Source organism: Phaenicophaeus curvirostris, chromosome 11 (assembly GCF_032191515.1).
Source record: "Phaenicophaeus curvirostris isolate KB17595 chromosome 11, BPBGC_Pcur_1.0, whole genome shotgun sequence".
In the NCBI taxonomy this organism is placed as follows: domain Eukaryota; kingdom Metazoa; phylum Chordata; class Aves; order Cuculiformes; family Cuculidae; genus Phaenicophaeus; species Phaenicophaeus curvirostris.
Window position 1 is genome coordinate 10482030 of NC_091402.1, and position 20139 is coordinate 10502168.

Below are 20139 nucleotides of genomic sequence, written 5' to 3' on the forward strand. Positions count from 1 at the left end.
TTCCTTAGAGAACTGGAGCATGGAAACATGAAGGGCAGATTTAGACCACAAAACCTCTTTTTCATGGTCTATGCACCTAGTAGTTAAGCAGTAGAATTAGTCCTTCCTCCTCTTCTTTTGGTCTTGTCGACTGTGTTCCTGTGGAAGTCCCTTGTCTCTAAGGCAAGGAGCTACCACTCAATCTGTAGTCAGCAGTAACTTCACTTGAGCTGTGATATGGATGGGTGACCCTCTCCTATCTTTCACTTTCTGGACAAAAATAATCTCTGATATTTCTTCACCATATTTTTTGTAAATTCATACTACTGATGACAATGAAACCTCTGATGGGAAAAATGCCAGGTTTTGGCTATCAGTCTCCCCAGCATCTGAGCCCATCAGGCAGGCTTCATGTGCAAAGACTTGATCCATCCGGGCATGGACCCAGGCACTGACCTACCTTAGCATAAGCTCCGTGCACATCCAGGACAGTAACATTCACTTATTCACTTCTTCCCTGAAGGCACTACTGGGAGCTGATGCTCAAGTGACCCCTCAGAGTAAACTTTCTGAATTGCTCTGGAGGACTTGGGTTCTGACCGTCTCGCACTCACCAAACAGACTCTGAATCTGACCCTGTGACAGGCTTATGCACCCACCAGCCCCCTTCTAGTTCATGTTTTGCTTTTAAAGCCTCACGTCTGGGAATCAGTCTTAAGTAGAAACATCAGCTTTCATCACCAAATTTTTAGCCCTTGAAGAAAGGCTTGAAACTGTGAAACATAAGTTCAAAGAAAAACTCTCACATTCATTTCAGAAAGTTTCTGATCTTGAGTCAACCTCATGACTTTTTACTGTGCTTAAGCAACTGGAATCACTAAATTTGTGATGTCAATTTTCTCAGAAAAACTGCTTTGAACTTACATAGTTAATGGAATACAAATATGAACTCATCAGTAGATTTAATATAAAACAATATTTAATTCAGGCACACTAATTCTTAATTTATATTAATTTATACTTGACTGAAACTAGAAGTTTAACTGATTCTTCCCGACATTTCAAACACTGTCCTGGAAAACAGAAATCTTCACTCACACTTTTAAGACTCACATCTATGCTGTGAGATATTTTTAGCTTCCTGGTGACTTTGGGCACTGTGGGTGAAGGGAATGAAGGAATGATCCTGTGATAAGCAAACACAATAGGCTGTCCCTTGCAGTGGCAGTACCTGCAGGTATTTTCCTCCAGGCGCTGTGGAATCCAGTATGAATCATTTGATATAAGGACATGTAGTATGCTCTGGGAATCTTCTGGTATTAATCAAGTCCCATTTACATCTTCTTCTATATTTATCCTACTCAAAATCCTAATTACTAACAGGTTATTTCAGCCACATAATTGCGCCAGTGTTACAGTAGATTTCCTGCAATCATATATATGCAAATCAATATTTTCTCCTTTTTCATGCACAACCGTGGTTGTATAGAACTAACTTAAAGCACAAACATCTCTGTTCCAGGCTTTTTAACCTAGTAGTCCCTACTCATATGTTCTCTACAGAGTGATACCTGGTGTAACTCAGCTCCCTGCGTTGAAACATCTTATTTCAAGCTTGTGAACAGTTGCCCTGTCTTCCCTTTACATGCACCCAGAGATTAAGTGGGACAGTTTTTGCTAAACCTAAGCTTTAAGGTCTGAGGGTGGGGTTAGTGCCTCCGCACTGAACAACTCCTCACTGAAAGTTAGGATCTAGAGAAATAATTAAAACTGCTTATGTTACCATAAGTTACTTAACAAATAGCCATGTATCAGCAAAGTCATGGTAACTTCTTGCATGTGCACTCTCTGCATTCACCAGGTACCATGTGGAAATATATTGAGCCAGAATCATCCTAGAAGTAATGATTTCGGCACACTGGGGAAACAAGTTTAAATCTGAATTTGTTACCTCAGCTGCCTATTCAATGACTACCTAATAGTTTTCAGATAAATGATCTGAAACGTTCTGAAAATAATGATAATTACAATCGTAGTAATAAATTACTTAAAGTAGAATATATATATTTTTTTTTTCACCAGAAAGGAAAGTATGTGGGAATTACAGAACTCTCTTTAGTTTCCAGCTCCATATCTGACTGCCTTTGTGGCAGCTGCAGCTGCCCAGATGCACCCTCTGTTTGGTAGCACTGCTGCTTTGCATGTTCATACTGCAGAATTACACTTGTGACACTGCAGCACCCATCCCTTCTCTGCCTGAATTCAGCCTGCAAAGTCTGCCTGTGATGACTTCTGCATCCTTTGGTGATGGTATTTGTCACCCTGTAAGGAAGAATCTTGGGTCACCATCTCTGCCCACTGGTGTACTGCAAAGGTAGACAGCACAGCTGCAGGCTGGGACCTGCCTGCAGGACAGGCTTGAGGATGCAGAAAGAAAGAGAGCCTGTATGGTTTTTCCCTGGGGATTTTGGAAGGCTACTGCAGTGTCAGCCCCAAGGCTCTCCATCCCACAGGTAAACCTACACTGAGGTTGCTCTAAGGTTCCACCTGTAACAGCACAACAGAAAACAGAAATAGCACATGTATCATTTCTACAATGTTGAAATGAAAGATGTGGCTATCTGCCCCTGATTAGGATGGCACTTCTGCCGTAAGTCCTTATAGTTTAATCTTGCTATATATACAGACCTTTTAAGATATGATGTTAGCTCCAGCAGTGATAATATGAGTAGGCAGACTGGAGCACTGAGTTGGCTCCCAGGTTTTCACTAGAAAACCTTGTTAGTGACATAAGTCAAAACACTGTTTAACAATGCTTTTCCTATGCTGCAAAACAGCATGGATGTGAATCATGGGGTTTTGGTTGGAAGACAAGATTGTGAAGTGAGTAGAGCATCCTGGGGCAGAAAGTAGGAAATCAAAGAGCATCTTTTCTCTGTACAGAATTTTGGCTACGTTGGGTCTCTTAGGAATCCTACTCTGTACCGTTATATTTAAGTTACAGCGAGTTCAGAACCCTATCAGTGAGAACGATAGTGTTTTATATGCCTTTCACATTAAAGAAAATGACCAGGCAAGGGACAGGGTAATGGAGAATATGGCCCACAGGAAAATTTATCCAAAGTAATGATTTCTTCAGAGTTTGAAAACCACTATTATACGTATAGCACTGAGATGGTCTGAGAGTTACACTTTGATTTAATGACTCCCAGGCTTGCTAGGATTGTCTGGTCTGGATCTCAATTTTTCTACTCTCCAGAACCAGTGTTAGCATCCCAGAATGTGGGGACTAGTTATGAGCTTCAGGTCCCAATAGTCACCTTTGTTTTTAGCTATCATTGTATCACTCTTCTGCAAGCCATCTTCTCCAGTATAAATAATAAATACCCGGTAACTGTACTGTCTTTGGTTACAACCAGCAACAATGCGTCAGTGCTACAGATTATGTATGTCAAAAGATCCTTACTGAGTAATGGTCTAGCGTTTATTACACATCACCAAATATATTTTTGAAAACATTTCAATGTTTTCATTTCACACTGTAGAAACTCAGGATTCAACACAAATGACAGAAAGAACAACACTGAAATCCTTAAATAAACAGTCTTTTAGTGGCAGTTCTGTTAGAAGTGCATTTTTCAGAAGCTGATGCCATTTGTTGAAGCTTGCCCTGAACTGTCAGCATAGCTTTTCAGTCAAAGCAACAGCTGCCAGACTGATATAGTCCTGCACCAGAATGAGAACCCTTCAGAGCTTACATGCCCTTGTCTTATCTCAGAAGGGTCTTTAGTTGCTGATACCAAACCACTAAAAATGGCAGCAGAAACAGTAATTCGGGGCTAATCTAATTTCATCAGTTGAAGGGAAGCTGCAGTCCACCCCAGCCTACATGCCTTTAACATCCAAATCTCCCTCTGGGAATCTTAGGTATATAAAGAGTAAATACTTTGTCATTCACATTTTGCTCTTTTTTTTTTTTTAAGGAGTATTATTAATTGCTGTTAGAAACAGTCACACATAGCTAGCTGTAGTTGAAGAAAGCAATTTTTATTAAAATTGGCATTGTAAGCAGCTGTTATCACTATTATGGGTGCTTCCTATTCATCATGAAAGTGAAGGTATAGCTTTTTTATAGGGTATATGATTAGGGTATTTTGTTATTAATGAAATAATATTTTGCCTAATTTTCCATTTGATCATCTTTCTATTGCTTTTTGTTGATGCCATAACTCCACTGAATCCAACTCTATTAGAACTGGTTAGCTAGTCTGTTCTAGCATGACCAAACCTATCTAGTACAGGGGTGGTGTATACTTTTAATATGGGCTCTCTTGCTTACATTTGTGGTGCTTCCCTAATCATTCCCATGACTAGTTCAGCATATACTAATATGTATAGTGCCTTGCCAACCCCTCTTTGAAATGGGTTTAAAATAGTTGAAATGCTACATTTTTAGTATTAGCTCCCCAAATCTTAGTCTAGACAAAAGCACTGTGAAGCTACCACAAATTTCCACCCATCCATATGAGAGAGTAGTAGCACTAAAGTAGCCTGGAGCTGAGGATTATAATTGTCTGGTTTGACTCAGTCCTGAGGGAAGCAGGCTGCCTTTGTGGCTGAGTAACTTGATGGACTAAAAGGTCTTGGGGTTCAACACCTGGCTTAGCCATGAGGTTGGGTAAAGTAAGCTTCTGTGCCTTGGTTTCCTGATGGAAATGATGATACAACCCCTCTTGACTTAGTCCTTCTGTGCATTTTTGAATATTTATACTGCACATTTTTTTGAGACCAGCACTATTGTCAATGGAGATTCAATTTCTCTGAGGGTCCCCAGACACTACAGTAATAGTAAAAGAAGACCCACAGCCTTGGATCTCATGTAACTTTTATACTGTAGGTTAGAGGTTAAGTAGGGCAGAAGGTGCTTAGCCTCTCCAGTGCAAGTACAAAAAAATTAGTCCTGCCTGATTCTGATGTGTGAAATAAGCCCACTGCAGCCAATATGAGCTGTGACCTTAATGGGCAGTCTCATTTTGCTTTTGGTGCAATGCTTAAATAAATCTTTGGGCTCTACTGTGATAGCTGAATAAGTAAATAACCTTTCAGATGCTCAAGTGGAATTAATACAAAGCCACAGTTTCTTAGCACATCTTCTAGGCATGAGCTGTTCTGAGGATGTGAGAAAGCCAGAAATGGAAGGAGCAAATGCTCTTTACCCTATTGCAACAGTTGTCAGAAATAACAAGCCAGTTGTAAAACTGTCAAATATTTGATGCTTATGTAAAACACTGTTATTTAACTTCTGGTGCTAAAGTTTGTTCTGCTCCATTCATGCCAGTTAGCTAATTTCTCCATTTAGTATTGGTGGTAGTAACATAAAATTAATTTTAGTAGGTTTTTGTTATTTTTTTGCATTTGATCATTTTTGTTAGGCCTTTACCTACTACCACAGGAAAAACAGTGTCTGCTGCCTGCAGCAGAGAAAATGTGCAGGAGCTCAAAATATTCCATGAAGGCATTGCTATGTGAATTATTACTTGCGTAAATAAGTATGTCTCTTTTTTCAATACTGATTTCAGACTTGGGCTCTGTGGGTTTCAGTGGACATGGCAAATAATAGCCACAAAGCCTCCACATGTGACAATTTCTGATGTCTGTTTGTTACATTTCGGAAAGAGGAATGGAAATGCTCCAGACCATTTTGATACTGCTGAGCTGAGAGGCTTCCTTACCATTGTATATGAAATATTTGTACTCTTACTGGGTCTTGGGGCCCTAATCACATCCCTTCCAGAGCAATAATAAAGATAACAGACACGGGGGCAGACCTTAGAATATCAGAGTGTCACATCAGGCCACCAAAGATGTTGATAGTGATTCAAGGCAAATTGGAGAACGTTCATTTAAGAACTTAATAACAATGTTTGTATCTTGTGGTATGATATGAGGGCTCATCCAGCCCTATTATTAGGAATCCTTTAGCTCCTTAAGTGCAAGTTGAACAGCTTTAAAGTGGAAATATCTTTTGTCTACGGGCTTGAAAAAATACTTTAAAGCACAAACAAGATATTTGGCTATTGTAACATTACTGAGTACTGGAACAGAAGTAATACTTACCCTGACTGCATCTGACAAAAAGCATGTAAAAACTATGAGTCCAATTTAGTGAAACTCCTATCTAGCTAAATAAGAAATAATTCATGCAGCTAAAATGGAAATCTTGGAAAGCCTACAACTTTTATGTAGTGCAGTTTGACTCTAACCACCTGTTGCAAGGATTCAAAATAGTTTCCAGTGTCTTTCCACGTACCAGGGCTCTGTGAAAGAGGTCTCTAAAAGGGGCATTCAAAACACTAACACTCCCCACCTGGAGAGGAGAGTTAGCGTCAGCCTTTGCAGCAGCCTGGCAGCTGCTAATGTGAAATTCTTCCTTTGGTTGGGAGACAAGAGTGTGAAGTGAGTAGAGAAAAAAAAAAAATAGGGGGCAGGGAAAAGGCCATTTCAATTTGTAACTGAAATCTTACTTTGGTTTAAGCCTGTGAAGTGAGAAACCTTGCCTTGGCACCTGTTGAAACGTATCAGGGATTGCTTCGCTTCGTTGAACCTACTGGCCTTTACATACTAATAACTGATCATATCAGTAGAAAACTGCCACTATAGGAATGTCTGTTTACCAAGAAAACTTTCCATTCCATCTTGAAGAAGAATCAACTATTCCTTTCTCCTTCCAACTTCCCTCACCTCCCCTGCAGCTGTTCTCCCATGAAACAGCAGATGGATTCATATTTACCCCAAAAGAAGCGATCACAACAAAAAAATCACATCCTCCTCTGGGTTACCAGGGCAGACAGGACTCACTTGCTTCCTGCTGATTTGCAGCACGTAGGGACTTGCTTTTACACCAACGAGGATGTATCTACTTGGCCTCATGCACTTGTGCTGTTGGATTCCCAAGTGATCGAGAATAAGATAAATGTGTTTGGGGATAAAAGGTTTAAGCCCACTCTACATAAATTTCTACATAGTGTTATCCTCAGGGAAGCTGAAGAGCCAGACAAACAGCAGTGGTATGTAGCTGTTGTCTCTGAAAAATATTCTGAGTAAACTTAAACTATAGTTGTCAGGTTTTTAATTTCTTTATCTCTTAAAACTTTTTACTTTACACTAAGCTAAACTGCCTTAAACTAATTGTGGCGATGCTCTGCTTTGAGTTCAGTAGTCCATAAGAATTTGTAGTTTTGCCATCAGGCTCTCCAATTATGAGAAAAATCCTCTGTTACTGTTCAAAATCCACACAGACAACAAAAAAGTCAACTTGAAGGGTGAGTGTACGAAGAAGTTAATTAGATACAATTTACTGCATAGCAAACAGATTTATTTAAGGATGATTGTAAAGAAAGTGAATTTTAAACTCAACTTCTTTCCTTTCAAAGCATAGCACCCGCCTTTCACTTATTTGTCTGTAACAATATTACCTGCAAAAATATTCACTTAGATACTTGACCACTGACTTATTTGCAGTACTTGTCTTTATACTTATTAGCATATCTCCTTCCATGTTTGCACTGATGGCTTCAGTTTAAAAATCCCAGTTCTTACCCCCTTGAATTAATTTGTTCAACTTCTTTTAATCTCTCATGCAGTGCTTTTCTTTTTAAAAAAGCTGCTTCTGGAGATATGCATGTTTTATTCCCCTCCTCCCCCCTTCCTTATACATTTACTTATAATTTTCTCCTCTCTTAACTGTGCAATAAAAGAGTTGAGTAAAACAACATTTGAATATATATAGCTTTTATCACAAGGTGTTTAAGTGTATAAAATTATATTAGGTCTATCTAGGAAGTCTTTAAATGTCTGTCTGATGTTTTTCCCCTGAGTGGCTCCTTCATTTGCTTTGTTTTCTTACATGTAAAGCTATTCCAAATACCAAACTGCTAAGAAAATGGAATCATGTTTTATCATTCCTCTAATTTTCCACTGAGTTTTACCAATTTGTTTGTTGCTGGTCTATAGCTTTTTCCTTCTTTAGAATTTCAATTTCAACTCTGCCTTCTCAGAGTAGGTGGTCTGTAACATTAAACCATCAAGCAATCAGTTTTATGCTTTTCTCTCTAACTCCAGCCCCCGCTTTCTTTTCACAAACAACGGTAGGAAATGCTCTGTCTGACAGAGTAAAAGACAAAGTGAAAGAAAAATCGGGTCCATTTGTGATTCAGAGAGACACTTGCTGCTCTTAATGCCTAAAATGCTGTGTGGTTTTGACATAATAGTATACTTTAATCCACAGGTTATGTAAATGATAGACAAAGTAAAGGCTGAGAGAGAGCAGCAATAGTAATAAACTGCAGCTTTAAAATTGAACTTGATCTAGAGTTTGTTGAATTTGTACCTCCAAACAAAAGAAAGTTTTTAACTGTGGAGCTGATCTATAAACTTTTAGAGAAAAATTTAGTCAGATCATGACAAAAAAAAAATTAAATTCAGAGAAAAAAAGGAATTTTGAGTAACTTGGACACTTGACAATAATACAAAACACGTCGTCTCTCTAATTCACAAGAAGAAGCAGAAGTCAATGTGTTTCAGTTGCAAAGTCATTATTCTAGGTGCTAAGCCTGCATCTATTTTGCAATTAATGGCAGAAACTAAAATTTAAATAAAGAATAGAAAACAAGTGCACTGTTACAAAAATAATGGGAATATTCTGAAACCCCAAAATTTTTCCATTTTCAAGCAGAATCCTAACGTTGTATTTCCTTGTCTTACAAAGAAAATATGTAGTAATCTACAACAACAAAATACTATCTTGTGGTTCACTATCTGGTGTCAAAAATTTACTTTGCCAGGAGAATAAAAGCAACCAGGAATCTGGGCCTTACAAACTGAACTAAGTGAAAGTCGAGCACTTTACAACAACTGGAGTTATGGAGTGGGAGACTGTACTAAAAATCTGTCATTTTTTTCCATGAAATTCTTATCAGCTGTCAAATAGCACAGTGTGGATTCTTCAATGTCTAGTTAAGGGTTTACATGCTCAAAGAAATGTAAAATGAATTTGTGTCTTTCATAGATATGTCATGTGGATATACAGTTTGAGGATTATTTTCACATGCTTATAGACTCTGGCACTTGTGAGTAGCACCTAAGATCCCAGTTTTTCGTATTCTAATGAGTATATTTAACTTTAAGCAGATGGGTAGTCCCTTCAGCTCTGGCAAAACCAATTTGATACTTCCTTAAGTATTACCATACATGTTTTACCTGTTCAAGCTTTTTCTCCCCTATAGACAGCTTAGGGTAATGCTTTCATTAGGGACAGCTTTATCCCTAGGGATCCCTGCTCACCTACAGATCGTACTATAAGCTTGCATGGAACTTACAACAATAGTTACAATAAATAGCTCTAAATTTACTTATCATTATATTAAAAAATATTTCAAAAATGTGACCACTGACTTTAGCTAGACAAGATTTCTGATTAACTGCAGATACCAAATTAATTGGACAATATGCTCATTACTTCATGTCAGAATTTGTCTTTCCACTTCTAGCTGCTTTTTAAAAACCTGTCCTACTATCCTTGGCTACCTGCTTACTCATAGAAAATTTCCTTTCAGAAAGGGAATGTGGTTTGTAAGTTAACTCATTGATTAACACATGAAGTATAGATATAAACAAAGAAATTTACTCTTTTAGCATGTGACTTATATACTTATTTCCACGGCCCATTTTTTCCCTGCAAAAGATGATGTACATCATCTGATTGCCTGTGAATATGAATGACTTAGTGTGATTATTAGTCTGGTGGCAAAAAGCAGTCAAGACCTTTCCCAAGACCTCCATTTATAGCCTTAATTTGCATTCTTCTACAAGGATAAGTAAATTCTACCATGGTTTATTGCTTCATTGACAACTCATTTTAATTAAGCAGCCATGATAATTGCATTTCTTCAGGAAAACACTTTCTAAGCAGTTAAAAGCTTTTGGGCTTAGTTTTTTTTTCAAAGGTTTTCAAAAGCAAGGGAATTAAATGGTTGCAGTCAGATACAAACAAGTAGTACGGGCCAGACTCTGCAGTCCTTGTTCATACTGTTCATGCTGATCGGGCTATGGAATGAACTAATGGGAAGCAAATTATTTTACCTTCCCTGATTCCTCAACTCATGCATGAAATTAATCTCATCCCAAAAGAATCTTCACAGCATCTCCTCAGCTCCCTAACTCTCCTCTCTGTTTCTTCCCGAGATACATTACTAAAATGCTTCTCGTTAATCTAAGGAGCTTGGGTTTCTCACAAAGAATCACAGCAGAGTGTCTGGGGAAAGCAAGCTGGGAAAACTAACTGAAATGCACAGCACCAACCCAGTGAAAGTAGCCTTTAATAGTCTATAAAGCTTGGAGATTTGCTAGACCTGGCAAGAGGCTAATATATTATCTATAGCTCTCTGACACCCTTGCTCATTCCTGTGTTTATTACTTGCTTCTAAAGCCAGCCGCTCTGCGAGTCTGCAAATACCTCCTCCAATGAGAGATCCACAAAGAGGGCAAACAAACTTGCTTTTTGCTGAACTTAGGAGAGAATGAGAGAGAACGTTTTAATTAGCAGCAGGGGGTAAAACTGAAGGAAAAGGTTGTAGTTGCTAGAGAAAGGTTTGTAATAGAAACAGTCAGCAATTCCCCTGCTACAGAGGAAAGTTTGCTTACAAAGCTTTTCAGAGGAAAGAGGGAGGCCAAAACGAAGGGAAAACAATGAAAGGTTATATTAAAAAAAAAAAAAAAAAAGTATGTATTGGCTCCTTCAAATACAGGAAGGAATCAGAGAGCTGGCTGTGTCAACTTTTAAATTAAAACAAGAGTTGCTAGCAGGACACTTATGAACTGTAACTGCATCTGAAGATAGTTCATTGCTTTATGTTCCAAACTGTTTGACGCTTACCACTGCTAAAGGCAAACTTGGCAAGGCCAGCTTTTCCTCAGCCTATGGTGCCAAAACTTTCACTGTGAAAGGAGAGCTCAGGATTCTTGACAAACTAACAGGAAAAGGCAAGTATTGCTAAAAGAGAAAATGGGAAAAAGTAAAAGCGATCCAAAGAAAATCGGATTGATTCAAACTCCATTGCAAGCCTGTGATTAAGAAAGCTTCCTGAACAAAACTGAGTAAGGGAATCTAACCTGGTGCAAGCCAGTGATGGTGCCCCTGAGAAGTGCAGCTCCCACGGCTTTCTTGGGTGCCAATGTGTTCATTATTTTAGCAGCATTTCATATTCTATGACACTGTCACTAGCTGGCTTTTGTTTGTTTGGACTTGGGATAAAATAAGCTTCAAAGTGCTTGAAAAATTTTTTATCCAAGAACATTAAATAATTTAAGAATTCTTCCTAACTATGGATCTGAGATTTCTTTATGACTTACAGTATATGAATTGGTAGCCTTGATTCTGAATGAACTGCAAGGGAGACACAAAAAAATATGCAGTCAGTGGGGTCTCCTCATTAAACAAATATATTTTCTTTTCCTTTGCAAGAAATCTGCATCAGAAAAAAACACTGTATAGAAAGAGGGGTATTTGTCTTAGGTTTTGGCAAATGATGATAAACTTCCATACATAGTGCAGATTTACGTACCTGTGTAAGTTCATTGAACATTTCTTAAAGATTGAAGCTTTAAGAAATTTAATTTCTTAAAGTTTAAAGCTGAACAAAGCTTAAAGGTTTGTGTGAAAATTGTTGTAAAGGAAGTAATTGTGAAAATGTAAGCTAACAGCAGCTCTGGTCAGCAGACAGGCTGCTCTGTGCAGGGCTCCTGGCTCAGCTTTCCAGTCATGCCCTCAGCCACAGTGAATTCAACAGGTTAGACTGCATCTTCATGTGGAACAACATGCCATCTGCTCACAGATCAGTCCCACCTTTGTCTTCCACACTCCACAGCACTCACTCTGCCTCAGTGGTATTGTGCTGCTGTACAGACTCAGCATTTAGGGAATTAAAAATGTCTGGTTTTGCTAGAGGGAAAAACAATTAGCAAGAAAGCAATGATGCATCTCCCCAGGAAAAATAATTTAAACTTCCAACTGCCCTGTGTTTGCAGATCAGGTTAGATGCTCTAGAATTTCCAGTGAATTAAATGGCACCTGGTCTGAGCCAACAGCCTGTGTTCAGTTTACATGTGGCGTGGCCATAGAAGCCTCTGCTTTCTCACCATGACCTTGTCAAATCACAACGTATCTCCATCCAAAGCACACTCTCAGAAATATTATGAGCCCTAAAAACACCCACAACTTCTGCAACAAAGTATTTCTTTGAGTATTTACATATTATATTTTGTCCATGACATGGCTTCTTATTGATAAACAGTCATAGCATTTGAAGTGGCAAAAATAAAAATAATTGCCCTATTCACTTAACTCATGAAAGCTCTACCTACAGCCCGTTACTATTTGCAGTCATATTTTGGTCTTAAGAAGAGAGGAGTGTTAAAAGAAAGAAGAAAAAGCTTTTTGTTTAGAAATAAAGTTAGAGAAAAACACTTTGGAGAATGCTGCAAGGGTAGAGATCAGATGATCTCTGTGTATTTCTTTAGGAGGAAAAAGAAGTTATGCAATTTCAAGCAGTCATGTGGTATGGCAGCTGCTAAAGTTACTGCTAATTTTTATTAGAGCTGGCCAGAGCCAGAAAAAGGTCTGCTTTATTAGCAAGACCTTTTAAGAAATAAACTAAATCTTCCTGAGCTTGGAAGCTGTAGAACTGAGCAAAGAAGGAAAAAATAGGACTAAAAAGTTCTCTTTTTTTCTCTGCCCCCCACCAAATTATTCAGGAAACATTTCAACTTCCCCTTCCTGTTGCTGTTTTTATTTTCTCATTTCTTTCTCATTAATCCAATCCATCAAAGATACATATAATATTTCCTAGTTTTCAGCTCAATTGCTACTCAACCCCATGGCCCAAAAGGACTATTCACATGCACAACGTGTATGTGTTTTTATTCACCTAAGGCAGAAACATGGCCCTAGGCTACAGGCTTTAACTGACCCAGCTGTGCGCAAGGGGACCGACAAGATTATCTCCAGAGTTCCTTGCCAACCTCACCATTTGGTCATACTGTGAAATATTTAATCATTTTACTCTATTTGTTAAACTTGAAAATGGGATTTAAAAATTACCAGCATCCTTGTGGTATTTTACAGGACTGAGCACTTGTGGCTCATGTCTGTGAAAACCCTGAGACAAGCTTGATCACCAAAGCTATAACATTTTTTTCTGTGCTTCAAAGTTATGTGGATGCTAGCAAAACATAAAAATTAGAGACAAGTACTTCCAGATAAAATCCGCTGTGCTGAAGAGATCAGTCATGACTCTTCGTATGTCATCTAATCTCAGTTTAAACAGGATTAATTCTGTATTGCTGTAAATGGAGCATGTAATTAAGCAGTGGATCCGATTTATACTGGGATTTATGGATGATAACCATCTCAGTGTAAAAGACTATATAAGAAGAGCTTGCTGTAGGATATACTATTCCTGAGATCCATAGGTCAAGTCCTACAACAGAGGCTATATAAATTAACGATTTTTAAAAAAAAAATATTATTTTAACAGTAGGCTTCAACAGACTATTAAAAAGGAGCTTGCACCAAGAAAGGAGAGTTTTCCATATTCTGACTCTTTCCATCTGCTTCACATAAGTGAGCTACATTTAATACATAATTTAATTTGCAGATAAGATGCTTGCTCCATCTGCACTATTTGGGAATTGCGCAGCCCAGGGTACAGTAATCACCCAGTCTTTCATAAAAGGAATGTCTCTTGTCATGTGCGCAGGGATGGGATGCGTGTCTACCATCTAGTGATGTACACACACAATCTGTCTGTATCACTCCTCCTTCCACTCGTAACAAGTTATTAACCTTCCTTTTTTGAAAATATGATTTCCCCACTCAGTGTTTAAAATTCAGTTTCCATTTTCAGAGGTAAATTCCCTTTACAGATGTAAGATTATAGAGCGAAGCTTCTTTAGAAAATATTACACCAATATGAAAGCTAACGTAATACAAATTTACTCTGGATACTAAAATGCACAATAAAGTCTTAAAAGCACCAACTTAAATACTATTCTCATTTAAAAGCCCCAGTGCTGAAGCAAAAAATTCTCAACTCCTATTTCTGTCAAGCCCACTACCATTTGTATTTATGAGAGTCTAAAACCTTTACAAGTCCTGTAGTTCCACTTTGTAGTGGAACATAAAATAGTAAAGTTACATTGTTTCAAAATTCTCTGAAATGTCAGGCATAAAATAAAGAAGCAATAAACAATATTGGAATTCGTTTCACAATGCAGATAGCACGTCACCTCTATGGTGTTTAAAGCACAAAGCTCAGACTATGTCTGAGTGCCTAATTATATGATACAAACAAAATGTGTGAAAACAGCTGATAGCACATGGTGTATTTTCTCTGAAAAGACAGGACATTCAAATATCTAAAAATACAGTCTAACAGTTAATCATAATGGGTTGGCTTAAAATGTGGAAAAATGAACAGGAGATGATTTAAAATGCAAGGAATTGTACCACATGTGAAAAGAAGATTAAATTATCTCATTGTTATATGCTCTATATGCCTCCTTTCCAAACAGTATTTGTGTGTTGCAGTCAGAGTACAGAGAATACCAATCAGCGAGTCCCTGTCCTTTGACAGGCCTGGAAATTACCACAGCAGTTTGCGTTCCCTTTCTGAGTTCTGTTCCTTGTAATACCAAAAAAGTTAATAACCACGCCAAAGAGAAAAAAAAAAAAAACGTTTTGAGACAGGGCATATGCTATATAATCTGTGACTTTTGCTGGTTTTGAAAGCATTATAAAATGCCATCCTATCAGTAGATTTTTTTTCTCCCACATCTTCCATCCCTATAATCATGAGAAGTTTAATGCAAGGGAATCTGGCCTGAAAAGTATATTCCTCATAATCACTTCTTTTCTCAAGAGCCATTTCCCTATTAAGTGTGCAATTCCAACACAAACATGCACAATATTATTTAACTCTTCTGCAAGGATTGTGGATGCTACATCCCAGCCTGCCCCAACAACAAAGCAGCCTGGGCTTTCACCTCTGCAGCCAAGTCCCCATAGTAGGGATGTCAAAGGGTTCCCATGGGGTACAGCTGTCTGTAGAGAGTAGTATGTGCGAGGGACAGGGATTGTAGGCTATTTCCAGAGGTAAAAGGGGAACAGAGCTGTCAGAAGAAAATGCTGATGAAGTGGGGAAGCATCAAAGCTCAGTAGCAAAGTCACAGATGAAATGGATACTATGGAAAGCAAATATAACAGCAGCAGCTTTAAAGAAAAATGGTACTCCTCCCAATTCCAGTAGTAGGAATTATTTTCTCTGATTTGTGCACATTTTCTCTGATTTGGCCACAGTCATGGCCTGCATCTTATGAGTATCAAAGGTTTTAGAGGATGGATTTTACATTTGCTGAAGACTGATACTGGGTTGTTTTCAAGCATACTGTGTTAGCAAGGAAAAGAAGCAGAGGGAAATCCAGGGTAACGGGCTGTGTGCAGGGTGAGAAGGGACATGGACTTATTTTAAGAAGTGTTACACATAAGGGTGTAATTCCTGAGTTTAGAGAGCTTTTTTGGATAATTTAATTACCTCCTTTTCATTCAGCATGCTCTTGAGAGCCATATTCTAAGCTTTCGCAGATTCAAAATGCCCACAGTATGCCTAGGGTCAAAATGTTGTGAACTTCTATTAAAAAGAAGAAAGAATAAGGTGGTGTGGAATTTTGTACGGAACTCACACAGGACCCTTTCAAAACTTGCAGCAGAAAATGTACTTCTAACTTGAGCTCTGTAGTCCACTTATCAGTGGAAAGGCAGAGACTGTAGGTCCATGATACTAGAAACAACACTCTTGCTTTGTTTGCAACACTTATGTTCTCATCCCATCCAACTTATTTTTCTTTTCTGTTCCTGGGAAGGACAACAGCACAGTATTTAGTGTAAATCCTGTTGCACATCTTTGGCTGGTTCTCCTTTAAGCTGTCTGGCTCATGCCCTTGCTTCCCCACCTCGCTACCACAGCTTAGACTGAAGCATTGGTACAAAATCAGGGAAATAAATTTATGAGAGGAAAAAATGCAGTGGTAACCAAAGCCGCCTGTTTTCATTTACATTTTCTTCTTAAGGTTATTATTCTTCTCTTTTGACCAAACTGTGGGATCTATGGTTTAGCATAGGCACAACGCTGCTTTGCAAGATACCTTTAACAGATATGGACAAAGAGCTTGGAAAGTTTTCTAGGAACATAAGCTCTAAAAAAGCTGACTCTGCTATAGCTATGCTCACTGTCCTCTCTTGTGTTCGCTCTCCACAAGTACTCCAATGTGCTTGCATGTCCTGGAAGGAACTTGAACAGCCAATTTTAAATCACTGTCTGAAAATGTTTTCTTCTAGAAAATTAATTCCTAAGTGTATGTAGCTGCACAGTAAAATCTTGTTTGCAGAGCTGAACTCTTCCATTCATTACGATGAAAAAATTCTGTTTAACCTATCGGCTTGTTGGAGTTTAGCTAGCGCTTGCAGTAAGTTTCCTGCAAGTAGCGATAGGCTTACATTTACCCTACTAAAGCTAGCATAATTTTAAAAAGTGCTCACCAGCAAATGAGAAATTGAAAGACGTGTTCAGTGAATAGTTTTATTTACTGATTATTTGTGGAAGTCTCCTGTGAGCTGTCTGTGAGTGGTGATAAGTGCACAGGGCGCATGGGGCAGGGACAACTGCATTCTGACAAGCAAACCAGATTGGCAATACACTGAACCCTTTCAGCCCGCAGGCTCAGCCTTGTGGAAAAGCCAGACCCCAGCATGCACCGGCAGCCCACATGAAATGTTTCTTCATTTATTCATTCAATCAATTTTAAAGTCATCCTTGCCTCAGCAGCAGATCTTTCTCATCGCTGACAGGGAAGGTATGCCATGTGCCCGCCAGAGCATCATTTCTCACTGTTCCTGCATGGCTGATGTACTTCCTCTATGCTAATTTTACTTTCCAGAGGCTATGCTTTTAACACAGCTACCAAATTAGTTTTGCTAAAAGCCACCCAGGTAAGCAGAAAGTGGTTCTGCTAAAGCAACACAGTTACTAAAGGGTGAACAGCGAACCCACAGCAAATTGCAACTTTTGCTTGTACTTACACAGTACAAGAAAAAATTGCTAAAAAGTTTCATTGTTCTCATGTGTAATCTGTGAAGAAATCCACCTAATAGAAAAGCAGCCTATAATTTGTAGCAAATGAGTGTGCTTTGGGGAAAATCAATCAAATGCACTAAGACGTGTTCTGAACTCCTAAACTAATGATCCTTCCTGTGAGCAGCATGAAACACTGGGCAAGTCCCAGGTGGCATAAATCCTCGTGGTTTCAGTGGAGCAGTGACAGCTTATACTACCTCAACACTACCCTAATTGTAGTTAAACTTTTTAAGGTGGCAAGCAGTCAGTGTTTCAAAAGCCCCCTTCTTTCTAAGTGGTCCCAAAGCTAAACAAACACATTCTCTAGTTAGTGAGAAGAGAATGCCAGATTTATTTTATAATCTTTCAGAGCTGATGTGCTTAAAAATCAAAACTCTGAAAAACTAATTTTGTCTTAAGAAATGCCAAGCAGCTGTGTAGAGAAGGTATTCATGGCTGGGACTTGAACCAACTTCTGTTCAGAGAGGAAATGAGGACCATTTTCTTACCCTGACAAAAATGAAATCTATGAGAACAGTAATTCCTTAGCATAAAAATCAATAGTTTCAGCATGTTTGTAGCAGGGCAATTTGCTACGGAACATCTTAACAATAAGTCAGTAAATCACTAGTACTGCATTAAATCAGCTGCTTGCTTTCAATGTGTAAGTACAGAACTGTATGAAAAACATAGTCAAACCAGAGAAAATCTCGGAGTACCATTACTTCCTTCCTTCTAAAGTAATTGTGAAAGATCTGAGATCAGCAATAGGTAAGAAGCATTGGTTTACATAAAGCAGTGACAAACAGACCAAGATCCAATCTGACAAGAATTTCTAGAAGTTATTTCCCTGGATACTTGAGATTAATAATATTATCCTTATTTTGCAGATGGGTAAATAGGAAGGGGAAATTATTCAGCCGTTAATAGGCATAGCATTATCTTCATAGTCCTATGTAAACACTAAATATCATTCTTTAAAAGATTTTGTAAAGCAAAAGACAAGGTATAAAGATATTTCTCTGCATTTCTGTTACATACTGCTTTGGAATCTCAAGAGCACAGACTGTGAAATATTCATCTTGATGTACGTCATTTAGTAGTAGAAATATGTCCTTTACAGGGGTATTACTTATGTCAATAATATGAAAAAGGCCAAAAAGTTGCTTTTACAGAAAATTCAAGACAACTCTTAAACCTGATATACAACTTTGCATTTAACCTTCTAAAAGTTATAGAAACGGAAATCTAAATCCAAATTACACAAGTAAAACATGTTTAAAATTATCTCTGACATAATTAAATGTTTATCTCCATATGAATTTGTCAAGGAGTAGAATTTGCAGGTAAATATCACTATAACAATTTGTTTGCTATCAGCTATAAACAGTACTAGGTATGTATTTCACTGCCTAATCCCTATATAAGAAACTTTGTGACAGTTCTGAGAATGATACTATTTTATTTGTGCTCCAGAATGCATCCAACAGAAGATTCACAGCAAAGGCACATTTTCCAAAAGGAAGGCATCTAAAGTCAACTATTGGGAAATGAGGTGCTAATTTTTCATCAGCATTTTGTGTATATTTGCACAAATATAAGATAAGAATGAATTCAAAAACAAATGGCCAGCACAAGAGCTGTCAACATATGGCACTCAGGTAGGTTCCTGCTACCTCTTCTCTTGTGTCTTTGTCCTGGGGCTTTCACTTATGTGAACATGTAACTTGGTACTGCTAAAGAAAGATCCTGCACAAAATCTGCTCACACAGGTATCACTCAGGCAGGAGACACAGCCACAGGGCATGGCAGGAAAGTTCACCCTGCCTGTCTTCCTCTGTGTTCTTCCTGGGTTCTTAGTGTGTATCCAGCAGAGCACTACTCAGGTGCTTAGCCTGGCCCCTGCTAACATTGCCAAATGCTAAACTTGTGGAGAACAAGTAAGCAAAAGAAGGAGTAAGGAGGGAGTAAAAAAATACGTGTGGGTGTGGGTATGTGTGTGTGTGTGGAAAGCAGCAGTAAGGAGGGAGGACCCTGACAGCAGCGAGCAGATGCTGCAGAACCCATGGAGGTTCACTGCCTGCATCCCCTGGGAATGAGTGAGGGTGACTTCTGCAGGCAAATGCCATCTGACTGCAGTTACAGACTGCTGGCAGTGCTTGCACTGAAGGAGGCTGAACCAGGCTCTCATAGAGAGAGCAAGACATTTCCTAACTTTGGGGTATTTGATTTTCCACAGTTTTGGGTTCCATGGAGTTGTTTGGTTTCTGTGACTATGTACTACTTCAGAAACGGATGTCAGCTTTTCAACTATGCCTGTGGGAAATACATGCTTACGGGAACATTTTCAGTTCAAACAAAATCACATAGTTCTCACAAAACTGTGCAGACCTTTTCACAATTATGTTACATCATATACATAGTTTAAGCAACTCTGGATCATTTCACAACTCAGCTTCTTATTTTTTATAGTTCTGCTACTGTGGCTCCATTCTTTCCCATTTGCAGAAACTTAATTAATATTTTGTACCCTTACTATATTGTGAATACAGTTTACCATAACAGTTCAGAAAATAGCAAATACACATTGTTCCCTGCCAACAGAAAATCCTTAACAGCTGTTTATTGCTCATTTGCAAAACATAAGAGCAATGGAATTCCATTACTTAGAGAAACTGGCTGTTCCATGATATCCTTGGCAACAAACACCACACTTATCTTTTTGAACAATAGACTCTCAAAGTTTCTCCAGCCTACTAAAACAAGACAGTGAAGAATACTTTTTCTTAACTGTAAAATGCTAAACAATGGGAACTGACTCACAATCAGCTGCATTTTCTTTCATGAAAATGAACCTTTTGCTCTCTCTCTTTCCCCCTCAAAAGAAATTTACTCACTAGAAATTGCAAGAAACATTTCAAGCAACAACCTCCTT

At 38.4% G+C, this 20139-nt stretch overlaps 1 protein-coding gene across 1 annotated transcript in view; it reads right to left on the bottom strand.

Annotated features, from left to right (window-relative positions):
• The window catches only part of PDZRN3 (PDZ domain containing ring finger 3), a 140443-nt gene that overhangs the window by 111849 nt on the left and 8455 nt on the right, over window positions 1-20139 (bottom strand). The window lies entirely within an intron of this gene.